Source organism: Haemaphysalis longicornis, unplaced genomic scaffold (genome assembly GCF_048455015.1).
Source record: "Haemaphysalis longicornis isolate Haplotype H1 unplaced genomic scaffold, Haemaphysalis longicornis Haplotype H1 scaffold_1, whole genome shotgun sequence".
NCBI classification, from domain to species: domain Eukaryota; kingdom Metazoa; phylum Arthropoda; class Arachnida; order Ixodida; family Ixodidae; genus Haemaphysalis; species Haemaphysalis longicornis.
Window position 1 is genome coordinate 262,554,875 of NW_027526203.1, and position 11,382 is coordinate 262,566,256.

The 11,382-nt window shown below is 43.5% G+C and overlaps 1 long non-coding RNA gene across 1 annotated transcript; it reads left to right on the forward strand.

The window, feature by feature from the left end:
- Positions 1-1,593: 1,593 nt before the first annotated feature.
- LOC144145172 (uncharacterized) lies at positions 1,594-9,372 on the forward strand. The gene is made up of 3 exons (XR_013317447.1): positions 1,594-3,095; positions 4,636-4,905; positions 7,792-9,372. It is a non-coding gene; the product is annotated as an uncharacterized LOC144145172 (long non-coding RNA).
- Positions 9,373-11,382: the final 2,010 nt, after the last annotated feature.

Genomic DNA, 11,382 nt, shown 5'->3' on the forward strand with positions numbered 1-11,382 from the left:
AAGGGTGCACTCAACATTTTGCACCCTGTTTGCACCTTTTAAGGACTAAAACATTGCTCCGGCACCCAATCATGAGGGTGCCACATATTAAGGGGTGTAAATCTTAACATTTTTACACCCTTTAAGGTGCAAGGAGGGTGTACTGAACATTTTGCACCCTTTTTGCACCTTTCAAGCACCCAAATATTGCTAGGGCACCCCACCTCGAGGGTGCCGAAATTCAGGGGTGTAATCAACAGTTTCATAGGGTGCTACGACCGTTACAGGGGTGCTAAAAAGTATTTCTTCTCGATTGGGGTGTTACCACGGCACCTTATCGTTAGGGTGCTTAAAAGAACGGTGTGTGAATGCAAGCATGCAAAATTCCACAAAAACAGGCTGAATGTTTAAACCGCACATTGCACTATTTCACCGCCCGTTGAGAGAATAAATATGAACTCTCCACATAGACCAGGGGAAAGGCTCTAAAATTGCTGTTCGTAAATTGAACAAAACGTGCTGAATGTTTAAATTCCACTCTGCACTAATCTACTGCTTCGAGTGTATCACAAGGTTCGTTTCGATGTCTGGGTGCACGGGAAGGAAAGGCTACAAAATGCCTCTTGTAGTCCTATAAATAAAACTTTTACGCGAGGCATCGGTGTCCTCAACGAAATCGAATTTACCTAAGAATTTGTTCCCGTATTATTATGCCCCGGGCAAAAATTCCAACAAGACTTTCTTGTTGGGCTCACAGCACGCCTGTGGGGCCAATACGAAGTTCTGTCGGCACTCTATCGTTCCAATAGCCTAGTCTTCCAACAGGGAGTTTAACCTTGATGGCGTTTGTGGGGCCAATAAGAAGCTCTGTCGGCACTCTATCGTCCCAACAGCGTAGTCTTCCAACAGGGAGTTTAACCGTGATGGCGTTTACCGGCTCGCCAACACGATAAGTCAACGCCAACAGACGCCTCGTTCGTAATCAGCGGCGCGAGCGCGCCATCAGACAGAACCGACAGACGCCCTGAAGGTGGTTTTTAGGGCCTAAACAGCAGCGTCTATGTCTGGCATAGACTCTAGACGTCAACGTTTGTGTTCTGAATTTTCCCTTCAGTAAGTAACAGTCAGACGGACGATAACATAACTATGTGAAGATATGCTTTGGCTCATACCACGGCAAGCGCAATCGTTTGTGGCTGCAGCCTCGGTTGCTCTTCGTCCACAACAAATTGAATCGGCTGTACAGCTTTCTTCGAGGGCGTGTATGCAGGGGTTCTATCTTCCTTTTTTGCGCAGGCCGACGGGGGCGGTCGTGTAAAATCATTTTCGCTCGTCGCTTCCGTAGGGTTGCCACCTTCCTGGTTTTGGACCGGCCCGACCGGTTTTTTTAAACAGCGGGCCGGTTGCCGGTCCATATCTAAAACCAGTCGTCATCAGCCGGTTTTTTGGCTTTTGTGCCGTGATTATGCCCGTTTTGGCGTTTTATAAGCGTCAATTCAACAACTAAGACGATAAATACGTGTCGCGCAAAGACACGCGAGCAGAGAAAATACGCGGGCGAGCGCGCTGCCTCAGATGGAGGGGGACCTAAGGGAAGAACAAAATAACGAAATTCTACCGCCGCGGTCAGCAATTGCGGTTACTTTTCAGTGAAGCACATGCAGAGCGATTAACCAAGCTCTCAATCACTTTCAGTACAAACGTTATGTTGATTTCTCTCTAAGAAAACACTACAATAAATGGCACTGCATGTTAAAAAACATGACGTCTTTTTTCAACACAATCCCCCCTCCCCCCCCGGAAGGCCCGTTTTTTTTTTCGGGGAAAGGTTGTAACCCTACGCTGCTGTTCTGCCTACCTGCTTGCTGTACCTATTACGTCGCCGCCACCGCAAATCCCCACTTGTTACGAACTCAGAGGTTTTCGCACTGTTAGCAGTCGTTTTACACGATGGGTTTGATGCGCCTGACATGCCAGGAGTGACATCGCTTGTAGTATTAGAGCGACGTTGCTTGTCTGCAAGACGGTGCCGGTCAAACAAGCGTTATCAACGCCATAATTCTAACGGCACATTCCATTTATTTCGTGGCTGCCGTGGCTTGCGCAGAAAAGGTCGGGTTGACTGCGATAGCTTTGCTTGAGTCAAATAATGGAGCTTTGGCTCAATCGCTTGCAGCGCTAGCAATGCGGCCTCGTCTGCAAGACCGGTGCGTGAGAAACAAGCGTTAGGACAGCCAGAATTTCAAAAATGCAGCATAAACTAGACCATCGTTAAAGGAGGCGATGACTAGACACAAGCAACAATATTCGTTGACAACTTACGTAAGTACAGAGTTGTTTTAGGCGCCTTGAACACGCCCGCCGACATAGCTGTTTGTTAACGCGTCCGTTTACTGTTTTGTAGGTCAATGGTTCGATTCCTCGTCGAACGTTTTTTTTTTTCTTTTTTCTTTTTTTTTTACGTGAGGGTTTCATTAGCTCCTTTTTTAACGACCAGGGTAAGCACCTGTTCCTTGCTTTCTATCACGCCGACATTTACCGCCCTCTTCCTAAACCCAAAGTAGCTCGTTTTCTCGCACGTTCTCTCTTGAGAAGCCCGCCGTGAAAACAAAACCAAAACAAACGTCAAACCTCTTTACAATATCAGTATATATGTCAATTACTTTATGTGTATTCACTTTTTGTGTTTAAAAACCTTAAATTTAAGTTATAAACACATTTCAGACTTTGAAAGCAGAAAGATAATTACCAACATTACAGTAGTAACACAATTTTCGTCAAACATAGAGGTGTTGCATTTGAAGTATGGCAACTATCTCTCACTTTTGTGTGTGTTTTTTCATGGCGTTTTGTGCCGAGTGGTTGGTGGCGTGATTTAATCTGTTTTATCTATTTCAAGCTTAAATCATAGTTATAGAAGCTTTATGGGTGATGTCTACCCTTCTAACCTACGCGTGTGTTGAACATGGGGACCCCGGAAGAACGATCATCGCCGGATAAAATACTGCGCGTCAAAAGTGGATGACATTGCATCAGAACAAAGCGTGTTCGTGTGTCCGCGAGATGAAGACGACAGTGAAGGAGAATTTTACGTTGGAAACATCGTTTTTGCTCGGGTAAGTACGCATTTTTTATTATTCTGTATTTGGTTGGAATGAGTTCTGGTGTTTATGGGTCAGTAATTCGCTATACCCCCATCTCGTTTGCTCTGAGAGCCTACGTGAGTTAGTATACTTGTTTGGCGCCCAGTCCACCGTTTCCGCAGAAGTCAGCATCAATTTACGCTGAAGCTAGACCTTGGCTACGATGCTCGCGCTATGGTACACGGCTGCTAATAATTTCACATCACGCAAGGCTCTTTAACACCGGGGCGTTTGTTTATGTGTCTCTCAAACAGTGCCTTTACGGTTGCAGATCGCAGTCGCAATTTCGCGTGAGTGGCACAACGCTGTGATTAGTCCTCCCTCGTGAATACCCGCGGTATACCAAGAAATAACATGAACAGGAGGTTCCCTGGAAGTGCATGTGAAAACGCGTACACGTGATTCCATGGCTGGCGTCTCGTAGGTGTTGTGAAATCTCTCCCCCCCCCCCCCCCCCCCCTTCACGAATTCCGTGCAGTGCGCTTCGCAGCTATTGCGCTCGCGAGACCGGCGACCGTACGCCTCGCGGTCTTCGGGCCGCGATATGTGTGCTGTTCTCGTGAAGCTCGACAACAGCGAAATTGCCGTACTCGCTCGCCAACGCGCCCCGACAGCGTACGCGTCGACCGGGTGCTGACGGAGTTGTGCTGGAAGAAAAGCAGGCAAGAGATGAGGGCGCACGAGGTGTAGTTAAACATGAGAATTTACAAAGTGCAAGGTGGAGAAAATAGTATGCAAGGGCCGGAAACGGTGAGAGAGTTCGGGCCGCGTGCCAGCGAGCGAGTGCGGTAATTTACGTTGCCGAGTTTCACGAGTCCGGCACGAATATGACGACGCCCGTCTGAGAGTTCATAGAGGTATAGAATTCACATACGTGCAAATTGAAGGTGAAATGCGCGCATGTGGCCTCGCAGGGAGTTAGCATAGTCTCGGGGTAGTGGGGGAGATTTCACAACGCCTACGAGGCGCCTGCCGATTCTGTCAGAGTAGCTCTCGTGAAGTCTGGGGCTTGATATCGGAGGCATATGTATTGTTTAAATTAGTGCAGAAAATTGAGCCAATTCGCAAGTTCTCATTTTCGCAAAACCGCAGGCCATACAGAGACTAACAAAAAAGCTGTAGGCACTCACTCAACTCGATTTATATTGGAGAATTGAACGTGCAGATACAAGTCAGACATTGAAATGGAGGAGCCTCAACTATCACACACCAGTTCCGATTGAAAGCAAGGGATACAGATGAGCTGCTAGCATGCGTTCCATGCAAATTAGCTCAGTAGCTAGCTTTGCATATATCATGCATACCCCACTCACAGTACCTGCGGGTCTAATAAATACATTCTTACTGTGACCTAAATTTCACTTGGGGTGTTCCGGGAATGTTCTTATTAGTGCCTTGGAGGTTACTGTCTTTAAACGATTAAAAATCTACTTGATGTAAGCATTCGTGCTTTGTGTGTGCTCTTCTTGTATTTCAACAAGTGTCAGCACACTCACAGATTATGCACCTGCAGGTGCTGCTGCTGGCTGTCCTGGGTCAGCTGCCTTCCAGTCCAGTTTCAAAGGCTTTGCCAGGGCCTCCCTTGGCCAACCGACACTGCACCTGCTGTACCCAAGTACTGCCTGGCCTTTCGTTGGTGCTCCGTACGCTTTGCCGCCAGGAATGGTCATTCATCCATCATCTGGCCGCTTGGACCACCCGTTCAGAAGTCAACGCATTTGCTCGACACATCGGTCCAGGCACTGCTGCCATATCGGTGCACCCACCGATTATGTACTTTCAGGTTAGTTATTGCATGTTGTGGAACTTGCCATGATGTATACCTGTTAGCAGTGCTGTGGCCTCTGATTATTTGAAACATTTTCATGAAGCAGTGCTGTGCGTATGGAGCGTGTCATTGCTTAGCAGAGATATTGAAGAGAATCTGGGGCTGACGACTAAAGGGCAAGAAGAGAAATTGAACTGACTTTGAAGCAAGTATTCGTATGTAATCAAGCCAAGCAAACATTTAGGATCTTTCGATATGGTTTTAAACTTGCAATACAAACTGGTCTACTTCAGATCATACTGGTAATAATCATACTATACCGAAAAGTACATCCCGCAGTCTGTAGAATTCTGACAGCGCTTTTTTAGCAGTCTCTCATGACAGGCACTAATCTCAATGGTTGGAAGATAGTCGAGGTAGCACCAGTCTTTAAATCAGGAGACGGTACTTCACCATTAAATTTCCCTAACAAGCACCATATGCAAGGTCAGGAAACATTTCATCCACTCTCAGGTCGCTAATTATTTATAAAATCACAATATCACATTCGAGTATCACCACGGTTTTCACAAGGGTTACTTGAGAAACACAACTTTCAGGATTTGTTCACGATCTACATTGATCCATTGACACAGGCTTACAAACTGCGGTAGTTTTTCTCGATTTTTCTAAAGCATTCAATCGCATTGCACACCACAGACTACTTCTCAAACTTCACCCTAATGTCCTCACTTGAGCAAAAGATTTTCATTCTTCTCAAATGCAGTTTACTTCTAATAACTATATACTTCTTTTGCTCGTGCCACTTTGTTGTCCCCCCAGGCAGGTTGCTTGGTCTATCTTCCATGTTGCATATCCTCCCATGTAAGTCTATTTGCAGATGATGTTGTAATTTATCACACAATTTCTTTCAACTACTACCGTCAATGCTTTCAATCTGATCTTAGCACAATTAACTCCTGGTGCTGCAAATGGCTAATGTCGCTTATCTCTAAAACAAAGTGCATGACTTTAACGGTGGCAAGTCTCGGATTGTAAATACTTACTTCATTAACAACAGCCTGATTACCTCTTGAGACAAAGGTGTTTTGGTAGGCCGGTAGGGGAGGGGGGATTGCATGGTGGATTTCAAAAGGTACATCGATTGGGAAAATAAGACGTGTGATTAATATTTTCATTTGCACTCCAAAACTCGCTTTATTTCATATGTTTAACCCACTGCCGTGGCTAGGGTGGTGTGCTGTGGAGGCGAATGTCGGTTAGATACCGCTTGGTGTAGCCGCTTTTCAGATGGAGGCAACACGTAAAGACGCCCGTGTTTGGAGATTTCGATGCGCACAAAAATACCCAGATGGTCAAAATTAATGCGAAGCCTTCCCCTACAGTGCTCCCCATATCCCAAGTGTAGCTTTGGCGTGTTAAACCACCGTTTTTTTTTTTTCATGTTTTTGGTATAGTACCAGCTGCTGTAGCAGGTGCAACTTAAAGGTAAAATTATACATAATGTTTCCAAGAGCTAAATATAAAGGCCATATTGAAGTGCGTTTATGGGTCTATCTCATAGCAGTAGTGAAAGGTTATATACTCTGGTGCAGGTTAAGAACGCCAATGGCTCATGTGGTGTAGTCCAGTGTTTGACGGAATGCCGTGTAGGCAGGTAGAAGCATTATTGCAGTGATGAAACGTAGGTCACTGACCAAGTCAAGAAAGCCATTTAACGGTTTGTTGCTTGTTCACGGTGAGCATATGTCGTGGAAAACGAAGCTATATATTGGGCATTACGCGGCGCAATGAGTTTGCATAGATATGGTGCAGATTGCCATCCATTATGTTGATAATGTTGGGCGTCGTCTGAACAATGAGGGACTCGAGCAGTAATCGAGAAGATAGATTGCACTCAGTTGTCAGTAATTTTGTCTTGTTCCAGTCGACCACGTGTCCCGTCCTCTCACGGTGCTCTGCCAGTGGACTTGTTTTTGCATGGCCCTTGTTCACTTCGTTCCAGTGCTGCATTAATCTTCTGTGCAGATTGCCCGTTTCGCCAATGTACACTGATTTGCATTCAGCGCATGGAATCTAATAAACAATACCCGGAAGCTTGGAGCGTGAGAGGGGGTCTCTCACGCTGACAATGTCAGAACGCAGCTTGCTAGTGGGCACATGCACAATGTATGCACTGCGTGTCTTGAAAATGTGTGCGAGAGTTTCACCGATGTGTGGGACGTAGGTAATTGCTGCACGTTTTGATGCAGTCGTTGTCCTGAATATAATGCCTAAAGCATTATATTCAGAAAGAAGCGAAGAGGGCGACTAGCAAGAATCCACATTGACATTAGCAGGCAGAAGCGTCCACAAGGCCTGTGTCAAAACGTGCTGCAATTCTCGTCTTACACATCAATCAAACTTTCGCACGCATTTTCAAGAAACACATTGTGCACATTGTGCAGGTGCCCACTAGCAAGCTATGTTCTGACATTGTCAGCGTGAAAGACCCCCTCTCACGCTTCAAGCTTCCAGGTGTTGTTTATGTTTTGAACAAAAAAAGTGCCATTTAAACGTGATACCTCCTTCCTTGCCGATTTCTGATGCCTGATTGTTCAGTTTGTGGGGATACGTTTAGCAGATTGCTCACATGTCTAACCTGTATTTGTGCTTGAGCAGTCAAACGCTGATGTTAGCAGTGAAGTAGGTGAAAATTGTACTTTGATTGTAGTTGTGTGCAGATTACCTACATTGTGTTAATTCGTAGAAAAGCAAAATTGAGGTAACCCTGCTAACTGTTCCGCATTGCAGCATTTTATTATGCGAACGTTAAGGAGTTCAGCTGCTTGTTAAAGGTGAAATAAACAGTGGTACAAAAAGAAGAGCATCTACTAAACAGAAATATCTTCACAATCGCAGGATGCCAACGGTCCGCCTACCAACTTGTGTCCTGCATCGTTTCTGCTGGCTGGAGCGGTTCATGGAGCATTTTCCAGCTTCTCAAAGTTTGTGGTCAAGCGCTCCTCCAAGTGAAAGATGCCGCAGAGGGATCTTTTGTTTTAATGCCACAATTTCACGTGCTCAGCAGCAAATTTACTCGTAAGGCTTTTTAAATATTCATCACCCAAGAGGGCATGTTACCTTCGTCTTCGGTGGAATGTGTCTGCACTCAGGTTATTTGTGACAGAAACAAGTGGAGCACGTCATGAGAGTCATTGAGGCCTTGTTGATTGTGCATGCTTCTGAAATGACATTTTCATTAAGCTGAATACTTTCCACATATTACGATTTGTGAACAAATTATGGTAAAAGTCATGATTATTTGTACTACACTGCAGGAAGGAAATGCCAACATACGTTTTAAGCACCTCTGATATTTCAGATCGTTGGCTGGTGAGCAATAAAACAAAACTGAAATTTTTTTAAAGTAAAATCAAATATTTGTTGTCACCAGTGCATGACCATAGTAAAAGCTATCTAGTCACCAAATTTAGAATTAGACACGAAATGCCAAGAAAAATAGGGAAATAAACTAGACAGCTGGCTACAATAAACCAATTCGTAAAATTCCTCAATGTCTATCAAGTGATGATTCAGGCGGGTTAGTTAAGATGTCAGTGGGTTTACACACCCAACTTGCAGGGAAGCACATGAGCTCCCAATATTAACATGTTTTTAGTGAAGACCGTCTTCCTTCATTAAGCTGCTTTGCACATTGATGCCAGTCTGATAAATGTCCTGAATTTTTGTTATGATCAATCTTTGTATGGGAACCATATATTTTTATATGATGTCGCTGTGTATTTCTGAAACTGTATCTAGTCACTAATTCCAATTTGTCATGGTCAGGTTTTTTCAACTGATTCGTAGCTTTTTTAACAATTATGGTATATTTTGTGTGCCTAAAGGAATGCCTCATTGCATGTTTAGCCTGTGTAGTGTTGAAAGCGGACATTTTGCTTCAAAGTGGAATGTCGGGCTAGCAACAAGGTACTTCGCGTGCTGCTCACTTTCATTCATGCCATTATTTTTTATATTATCATTTAAAATTAAAAGCCAACCAATTTGCTGTCGTTTTAATTTTGTCACCTACTTTATACTTTCTTTTTTTTTCAACTTTGTGTAAGGATTGACTATCCATATTTTTATGATACCAAGGTGTTGGACTGGGCTAGCTGGTACATGTTTGAATGGATGAAAAACCATAGGAAAACCCAGGACACAGAAGAGAACGACGGGACAAACTTGTGCCGTCATTCTGTTTTAACTGTTTCCTGTGTTTACCACTGGTTTTTTATGCATTCAAACATTTTTTATGAGTTTGTTGAACAGTGATTAGTTTAGGTGTGTTCAAACAATTGTTGGCTGCGAAAGCTCCCTGTAGCATTTGTATAAGTGCTCTCTGCTTTTTTTTTTTTTGAGCCAATACCCCACCACCAGTCTTCATGAGGTGGTCTTTTGTAGAAATAAGTTGAAATAAATATTTGTTTGCATTGCTTTACATGTTTTGAAAGAATTTCTTGTTCATTCTTGTTTCATTCAACCCCGTTTCAGAATCCTGCTTAAGGCATTTCCTCTGTTATTTTTTTTCAGAACCAGGAAGGGTGCTCATCCTCGGTTCTTGCTGAAGCAGCAGTATCCATACTTCACACGTGAGCTCTGAACACACAGTAATTATGGTATGAAACATTCTACCAGTATAAGCCTGCTTTGTAGACGTCATTGTAGATGTCAAAGCTCTTGACAGTGTAGTCCAATGTCTGGTGTAACGGGCAATGTCTACAACTTGTAAAAATTAATTTTGTGGCTATAATGTTTGTGATTATTTTAAAATGCACGTCAACTACTATTTAGAATCGCTGTCTAAATTGGCAGCCATTTTCCTGGTGGATACAGAAAGTGAAAAAGCGCATGTGTAGAGATTTCAGTGCACCTTAAATGTCCCAAATTTGCTAAAGCTAATCCAAAGCCCTCCTTGTGGTGCACTTCATATCCCATGTACAGTTTTGCGTAAAAACAGCTAAAAATTTATGATCAATTTAAACTTATTTTAATGTTTTTAAATGCAAATATTCTCAGTTTAAGCTGCCATATTTAGAGTAAAATATTTTGTAACAATTATATAGCTACCAAAGGTTTACAGAAAAGCTTTTTGCTTTTGGTTGTGCACCTTCTTATCAAAAGAAAAATGTTAAGAAAGGCAGAAGAAACCCAACTATGGAAATTAGCAAACCCTAAAGCTGCGGATAGAATGAATGTTTTGTAGAGAATCTTTTGCTGATTTCAGTTCTAGTCAACTCTAAAAAAGTCTATCGACGTAGAATGCTTACCGTGAGGCACCTCGTAATACTAGCCAAAACTAATGGGCCCTGGCTGTTGGCTTTTCATTTGCAACAGTGACAAATGACCCCACATCCACCGGCAGGGACATAATGCAAGGCACCATGTACAAGCTAGCCTCATGATAAAATAATGTTTTCTGAACAATGGCATTACATTTCAACCATGGGCTTCACCAGGGAACTTGTATGCATTGTTCTGTGATGTTTGCAGTTCTTGTTATTGCTATGTGGGGTCATTTAGTCTAAAGGTATGTTTATAAAACTCCAAATACCACCAAACCTTGCAAGTGCTGTACCATATGAATATTTTTCCGTAAAGCAAAAACAATAATGCAAACGAAAATAAATGGCTTGGGTACCCAACTTTTATAAGTAGATTATGAGCCGCAGTACGGAGGGAACTATATTATGAGCCGCATTACGGAGGAAACTATACATTTTGCATTTGGTCTTCCTTGATATTGAACCTTCCTGCTCAGCTCAAGAATAAGGCACTAAACATTGCAGGTAGCTACCTTGATTGGAAGTTTGATGCAATACTAAGAAGCCAAGGGTTTTAAGGTTCAAGGAAGTTTTGTGTGGTTGAAGTGTTGCACACCTAATTGCTTTCACTGCACAGCATGGTTAGGCTCTGCAGTGAATCTCGAAGGATGTGTACTGCAGTTCGGCAAAGTGAACATATAATTGGTTTTTTACGAAGTTTTGGGTAATCAACTACCTCTAAAGTTATAACTGTACTGAGATGTGGCTCCTGACTTTTTAAATTGATGTTTTAACAATCGGTGACACAAGTTCAAGGAAATTATCAGCTGATGTTGAGCTTCAATGGAATGTCTCACAGAACCGAGCTTGGAAAGCACAAATGTTTCATACCATAATCGTGTGTGATATTGTGCAATATGTGGTCTCGCACCTGCTGCACCTGTGAACCGAGGATGACGCACCCGTTTTGTACCCCTTTAGGTGGGTGCTTTTGCAGAAGATGCTCCTACAGATTGGGGTGCTAAGTAGCACCCTAGGATACTTTTAGGCGGACAAGGGTGTTTATAAGGCACCTGTCTTCTGGGGTGCTTCACAGAGGGTGCTCCTGCGGCGACAAAATCCAAGCACCCTAAAGGGCGTAAAATATTCAGTTTTTAGGGTGCTCCTGCGGCGACAAGCTGAAGCA